Source organism: Onychomys torridus, chromosome 2 (assembly GCF_903995425.1).
Source record: "Onychomys torridus chromosome 2, mOncTor1.1, whole genome shotgun sequence".
NCBI classification, from domain to species: Eukaryota; Metazoa; Chordata; class Mammalia; order Rodentia; family Cricetidae; genus Onychomys; species Onychomys torridus.
The window spans coordinates 48,295,498-48,303,532 of NC_050444.1; the positions used below are offsets into that span (position 1 = coordinate 48,295,498).

General features: G+C 40.7%; 1 pseudogene; it reads left to right on the forward strand.

Annotated features, from left to right (window-relative positions):
- Window positions 1–246: 246 nt before the first annotated feature.
- Window positions 247–2,617, forward strand: LOC118577852 (annotated as a pseudogene).
- The last annotated feature ends 5,418 nt before the right edge of the window (window positions 2,618–8,035 follow it).

Genomic DNA, 8,035 nt, shown 5'->3' on the forward strand with positions numbered 1-8,035 from the left:
TTGTTGAACTCCTGTGGGACTGGGGGTACCTCTGACTCTACTGCCTACTTGAATTTCCCTCTTACAGAGTTACCTTGCCCAGCCTTGATGTGAGGATATTTGTGTAGTCTTACTGCATCAAGTTATGCCAAGTTCTGCTGATATCATTGGGAGGGCTGCTCTCTCTGAAAGGAAACAGAGTTACTCCTGTAGCCTTAGAAGTGTGAGTTAGGTGTGGTGAGAAGCTGTCACAGAAAATAATTAACCATGGTGCTCAATGGTGTTGATAAGATGATTCAGCTTCAGAAAAACACTGCCAACATCAGGGATATCTGTGTTTTGGCTCATGTTGACCATGGGAAAATTACCCTTGCTGATTGTCTTATATCGAGTAATGGAATCATCTCCAGCCGCAAGTTATGGTACATGTACAGCATAGAAGATGAACAGGTCTGAGGGATCACCATGAAATCCAGCACCATTTCACTACACTACACAGAAGATAATGAGGACTACCTGATTAATCTGATGGACTCTCCTGGACATGTGGATTTCTCCTCAGAAGTGTCAACAGCAGTTCGCATTTGTGATGGATGCATCATTGTGGTGCATGCTGTGGAGGGAGTCTGTCCACAGACACAGGCAGTTCTGCGATAAGCCTGGTTTGAAAACATCTGACCTGTTTTAGTGATTACTAAGATAGATCGCCTGACAGTGGAGCTAAAATTCAGCCCACAAGAGGCCTACTCTCACCTCAAGAATATCTTAGAACAGATTAACATACTTACAGGAACTCTTTTTACTTCTAAAGTCCTAGAAGAAAGAGCAGAGAGAGAGACAGAGTCCCAGGTGAAGACCCATTCTGAACAAGGAGCTCAAGTGTATGACTGGAGCACTGGCTTGGAGGATGCCGCTGACTCTCAGCTGTACTTCTCTCCAGAACAGGCCAATGTGGTGTTTACCAGTGCGGTAGATGGCTGCAGCTTTGTAATTGAGCACTTTGCCAGAATCTATAGTCAAAAAATTGCCATCAAGAAGGAAGTTCTTTTGAAGACCCTGTGGAGTCTTCATTAATATGAAGGATAAGAAGATTATGAAAGTTGACCAGGCCAAAGGAAAGAAGCCCTATAATGTTCAGTTGATCCTGGAAAATATTTGGAGTCTGTATGACATGGTCTTGAAAAAGGACAAAGAAAAAAATTGATAAAATTATGACTTCTTTAGGATTAAAAATTGGAGCCCAGGATGCAGGACATTCAGACCCTAAAGTCGAGATCAATGCCATTTGCATCCAGTGGCTGCCCATATCCCACGCTGTTCTCACTGTGGTGTGTCAGAAACTGCCCAGTCCACTTGAAATGATATCTGAGTGGAGAAACCGCTGTTCACAGGATCACAGACCTTTGAGTCTCTTCCTCTGGAAACCCAAGCCCTGAAACAGCTTTTATGAAATGTGGAAGTAGAGACACTGCTCCAGTTATTATCTTTGTTTCCAAAATGTTTGCAGTTGATGCAAAAGCCTTGCCTCAGAATACACCAAGGCCTATCACTCAAGAAGAAATGGCCCAAAGACGTGAACGTGCATGACAGAGAGAGAAGCTTGCAGAAACACAGGGCCAGGAACCCCAGGGTCCCATCCAGGATGGAGTGATGAAAGAAGATGAAACAAGTCCCCAGGGAGATGAGCCCAAAGGTGATGAGCCAGATATGGCAAGTGTTAGCTCTCAGCCTGTGCCCCAAGAAGAAAGCAGCCAAGAGGACTTCCTTGAATTCACTCGTGAGTTCAGTGGCAGAGCTCAAGAGGACAGAAAATTTTTGTCTTGGGATCCAAGGACAGCCCTGTTGAGTTTTTACAACAGGTTCTACTGGGCTTCTCAGCTACACTAGAGGACCTGCCTCCCATTCCCTATATGGCATTTGGCACTCTGGAGAACCTGTATCTTCTGATGGGAAGGTAGCTGGAAGATCTGGAGGAAGTGCCTCCAAGAAATGTGCTGGGCATTGGAGGCTTCCAGGACTTTGTTCTAAAATCTGCCACTTTGTGCAGTCAGCCCTCCTGCCTCTGTTCATTCCACTCAACTTTGAAGCCACCCTGATTGTGAGAGTCGCTGTGGAACCAAAGCACGCAAGTGAAATGCCTCAGCTTGTGAAAGGATTGAAGCTGTTAAACCAAGCTGATCCCTGTGTCCAGATTTTAATTCAGGAGACAGGAGAGCATGTTTTGGTCACAGCTGGGGAGGTCCATCTTCAGCAATGTTTGTATGACTTAAGAGAAAGGTTTGCAAAGATTCATATCAGTGTGTCTGAACCCATTATTCCATTTAGAGCAACAATCACAAAACCTCCCGAAGTTGACATGGTCAATGAAGAAATAGGCAGACAGCAAAAAGTTGCTGTCATACACCAAACAAAAGAAGAACAAAGCAAAATTTCAGAGGGTATCCATGTTGACTCTGACAGGCTAGTCACCATAACGACGCCCAATAAAATAGCCACACTCAATGTTCCACCCATACCTCTTGCAGAAGAGGTGATTCATATTCTGGAAGAAAACGGTAACTTAATTCGTTCCATGGAACATTTGATATCCTAGAATGAGGGCAGAAATACCCAGGTGATTCATCAAAAGACTGGAGAGAAACACCCAATTTCTCAATGGAGACTTTGAAAGCAAGAAGGACCTGGACAGATATAATGCAGACACTAAGAGACCATGGATGCCAGCTAGACTAATATACCCAGCAAAACTTTCAATCATCATAGATGGAGTGAACAAGACATTCCGAGACAAAGCCAGATTTAAACAATATTTATCTACAAACCCAGCCCTACAGAAAGCACTAGAAGGAAAATTCCAACCTAAGGAAGGCAGATACACCCATGAAAACACAGGCAATAGATAACACCACAGCAGTAAACCCCAAAGAAGAGAAGTACAGATATACTAGCACCAAAAAATAACAGGAATGAACAATCATTGGTCATTTATATCCCTTAATATCAATGGATTTAATTCACCTATAAAAAGACACAGACTAACAGAATGGATATGAAAACAGGACCCATCTTTCTCCTGCATACAAGAAACACACCTCAAATTCAAAGACAGATATCTCCTAAGAATAAAAGGCTGGGAAAAGACTTTCTAATCAAATGGTCTTAAGAAGCAAGCTGGTGTAGCCATCCTAATACCCAGCAAAATAGACTTCAAACTAAAATCAATCAAAAGAGATGATGAAGGACATTACATACTCATCACAGGAAAGATCCACCAAGATGGTTTCAATTCTGAACATTTATGCCCCAAACAAAAGAGCACATGCATATGTAAAAGAAACATTACTAAAGCTTAAATCACATATAAAACCCCATACATTAATAGTGGGAGACTTCAACACCCCACTTTTACCTATGGACAGATCTTCGAAATTGAAACTTAACAGAGAAATAAAGGACTTAACTGATGTTATTATTCAAATGGACTTAATCGATATCTACAGAACATTCCATCCGAACAAAAAAGAATATACCTTCTTCTCAGCACCCCATGGGACCTTCTCTAAAATCAACCACATACTTGGCCACAAAGCAAATCTCAACATATACTAAACAATTGGAATAACCTCCAGCATTCTATCAGACCACCATGGTTTAAAGTTATATTTCAACAACAACAAAAACCACAGAAAACCTACAATCTCATGGAAACTGAATAATGCTCAACTGAATCACCAATGGGAAGAAATAAAGAAAGAAATGAAAGAATTCCTAGAGATCAAAGAAAATGAATACTCCACATACCCAAACTTATGGGACACTACGAAAGCAGTGCTAAGAGGGAAATATATAGCACTAAATGCCCACATAAAGAAGTTGGAGAAGCCGGGCGGTGGTGGCACACACCTGTAATCCCAGCACTCAGGAGGCAGAGGTAGGTGGATCTCTGTGAGTTTGAGGCCAGCATGGTCTACAAAGCAAGTTCCAGGACAGCCTCCAAAGCTACAGATAAACCCTGTCTCAAAAACCAAAAAAAAAAAAAAAAAAAAAAAAAAAAAGAAATTGGAGAAATCTCACACTAGTGACTTAACAGCACACCTGAAAGCTCTAGAACAAGAAGAAGCAAAGTCTCCCAGGAAGAATAGTTGCCAGGAAATTATCAAATTGAGAGCTGAAATCAATCAAATAGAAACAAAGAGAATAATACAAAAAAATTAAAGAGTTGGTTCTTTGAGAAAATCAACGAGATAGATAAGCCCTTATCCAAACTAACCAAAAGACAGAGAGAGAGAGCATCCAAATTAACAAAATCAGAAATGAAAACGGGGACTTAACAACAGACAATGAGAAAATCCACAGAATCATCAGGTCATACTTCAAAAACCTCTATTTCACAAAACTGGAAAATCTAAAAGAGATGGATATTTTTCTGGATAGGTACCATATACCTAAGTTAAATCAAGACCAGATAAACCATTTAAATAGACAAATAACCCCTAAGGAAATAGAATCAGTCATTAAATGTCTCCCAACCAAAAAAGCCCAGGACCTGATGGTTTCAGTGCAGAATTCTACCATATCTTCAAAGAAAAGTTAATATCAATACTCTTTAAATTGTTCCACACAATAGAAGCAGAAAGTATATTATGAAACTCCTTCTATGAGGCTACAATTACCTTGATTCCTAAACCAAACAAAGATGCAACAAAGAAAGAGAACTACAGACCAATCTCCCTCATGAACATTGATGCAAAAATACTCAATAAAATAAAATACACCATATAAACAAACTCAAAGAAAAAAAACCACATGATCATCTCACTAGACATAGAAAATGGATTTGACAAAATCCAACACCCCTTCATGATAAAGGTCTGGGAGCTATCAGTAATTCAGGGAACATACCTAAACATATTAAAGGCATTTTACAGCAAGCCAACAGCTTATATAAAATTAAATGGAGAGAAACTCAAAGCAATACCACTAAAATCAGGAACAAGACAAGGCTGTCTGCTCTCCCCATACTTATTCAATATAGTATTTGAAGCCATAGCCAGAGCAATAAGACAACATAAGGAGATTAAGGGGATAGAAATTGGAATGGAAGAATTCAAGCTTTCTTTATTTGCAGATGACAGGATAGTATACATGAGTGACCCCAAAAATTCAAACAAGGAACTGATACAGCTTATAAACACCTTCAGCAACATAGCAGGATACAAGATCAACTCAAAAAAAAAAAATCAGTAGCCCTCCTATATTCAATATACAAACAGAATGAGAAGGAAATCAGATACATGAACCTTTACAATAGCCATACATGATATAAAATACTTTGAGGTAACTCTAACTAAGCAAGCAAAGGACCTATATGACAAGAACTTCAAGTCCCTGAAAAAAGAAATTGAAAAAGATGTCAGAAAATGGAACAATCTCCCATGCTCATGGATAGGCAGGATTAACATACCAAAAACAATCTACAGATTCAATGCAATCCCCATCAAAATACTAACACAATTCTTCACAGACATGGAAACAATAATACTCAACTTCATATGGAACAACAAAAAGCCCAGGATAACCAAAAGTATCCTGTACAATAAAACAACCTCTGGAAGCATCACAATAGTTCTACTATAGAGCTATAGTAATAAAAAACAGCTTGATATTGGCATAAAAACTGAAATGTGGACCAATGGAATCAAATTGAAGACCCTGACATTAATCTGCACACCTATGAACATAAAATTTTTGACAAGAAGTCAAAACGGTACCATGGAAAAAAAGAAAGCATCTTCAATAAATGGTGCTGGCATAACTGGATGTCAACGTGTAGAAAGCTGCAAATAGATCCATATCTGACACCGTGCACAAAATTTAAGTCCAAGTGGATCAAAGACCTCAACATAAATCCAGTTACTCTAAACCTGATAGAAGAGATAGTAGGAAGTAGTCTTAAATGCATTGGCATAGGAGATCACTTCCTAAATATAACACCAGTAGCACAGACACTAAGAGAAACAATCAATCAATGGGACCTCTTGAAACTGAGAAGCTTTTGTAGAGGCAAGGACATGGTCAACAAGACAAAGTGATAGCCTACAGAATGGGAAAAGGTCTTCACCAACCCCACATCTGACAGAGGGCTGATATCCAGAATATATAAAGAACTCTAGAAATTAGACATCAAAATGCCCAACAGTCCATTTAAGAAATGGGCTAAAGAACTAAACAGAGAATTCTCAATAGAGGAAGTTCAAATGGCTGAAAGACATTTAAGGAATTGCTCAACATCCCTAATTATCCGGGAAATGCAAATCAAAATGACTCTGACCTTACACCTGCCAGAATGGTTAAGATCAAAAACACTGAAGACAGCTTATGCTGAAGAGGATGTGGAGCAAGGGAACTCTCCTCCACTGCTGGTGGGAATACAAGCTTGTACAGCCACTTTGGAAATCAATATGGTGCTTCCTTAGAAAATTGGGAATTCATCTCCCCCAAGACTCAGCTTTAGCACTCTTGGGCATATACCCAAGGAATGCTCAATCATATCACAAGGGCATTTGCTCAGCTATGTTCATATCAGCATTGTTTGTAATAGCCAGAACGTGAAAACAACCCAGATGCCCTTCAAATGAAGAATGGATAAAGAAAATATGGTACATATACACATTGAAGTACTACTCTGCAGAGAAAAACAATGACATCATGAGATTTGCTGGCAAATGGATGGATCTATTAAAAAATCATCCTGAGTGAGGTAACCCAGACTCAGAAAGACAAACATGGTATGTACTCACTCATAGGAGGATACTAGATGTAAAACAAAGATGACTCGACTGATACTCACAACTCTTGGGAAGCTACCTAGAAAACAGGATCCTAAGAAAGACCCAGGGATCACCCAATGACAGAGAAATGAATGAGATCTACATGAACAACCTGGATGTGAGTGGGGGTAATGAAGGGCAAGTTTTGAGGGAAAGAGAGCTGAGGGGAGCAGGAGATCCCAGCTGGATCAAGAACAGAAAGGGAGAACAAGGAATAACAGACCATGATAAATGAAGACTACATGAGAGTAGGAAGAAGCAAAATGCTAGAAAGATCCCCAGAAATCCACCAAGATACCTCTACTGTAGGCTACTCACAATGGTTGAGAGAAAGCCTGAACTGACGTAGTCTGGAGATTGGATGGCCAAACATTCTCACTGTTGTGGTAGAATTCATATCCAATAACTGTTGGAAGTAGATGCACAGGTCCTCGGCCAGGCCCCAGGTGGAGCTCCATGAGCCCAATTGGCAAGAAAGAGGAGGGATTGTAAGAGCGTGAATTGTTGAGACCAAGATTGGAAAAAAGCACAGGGACAAATAGCCCAACTAATGGAAGTACATGAACTATTAACCAAAAGCTGAGGAGCCCCCAATAGGATCAGGCCCTCTGGATAAGTGAGCCAATTGAATAGCTTGAACTGTTTGGGAGGCACCCAGGCAGTAGGACCCAGACCCGTCCTTAATGCATTAGCTGGCAGTTTGGAACCTGGGACTTATACAGGGACACTTTGTTCAGCCTGGAAGGAGGGGACTGGTCCTGCCTGTACTGAATCTACCAGGTTGAGCTGAATCCCCAGGGGAGTCTTTTCCCTGGAGGAGATTGGAATGGGGGTGTGGATTGGGGAGAAGTTAAGGTCGGGGGTGGGAGGAGAAGGACAGAGGAACCCATGGCTGATATGTAAAATTAAATTAAATTTTAAAAAAGGAAACAGAGGATCAGTGAATCTAGAGGAGAGGGGAGGTGCGGGAGAGGGGAGTATGGGGATGAGGGGAAAGTGGAGAGGCTGTAGTTGGAATTTATAGTATGAGGGAAGAATAAATAAAATAAAATATAATAACATGGTTCCTCAATTTGGGCTGGCTGAAGGCATCCACAGGGCCACCAGGTACTTTGAAGCTCTGGGCAGGTGCTAATATGATGAGCAAATATGTGGTAGGAAAATGGGAGAGGAAGAGAAACAGAATGCTTCCTGTGCTGTGGAAGGAGGCTGAATACAAGAAGCAA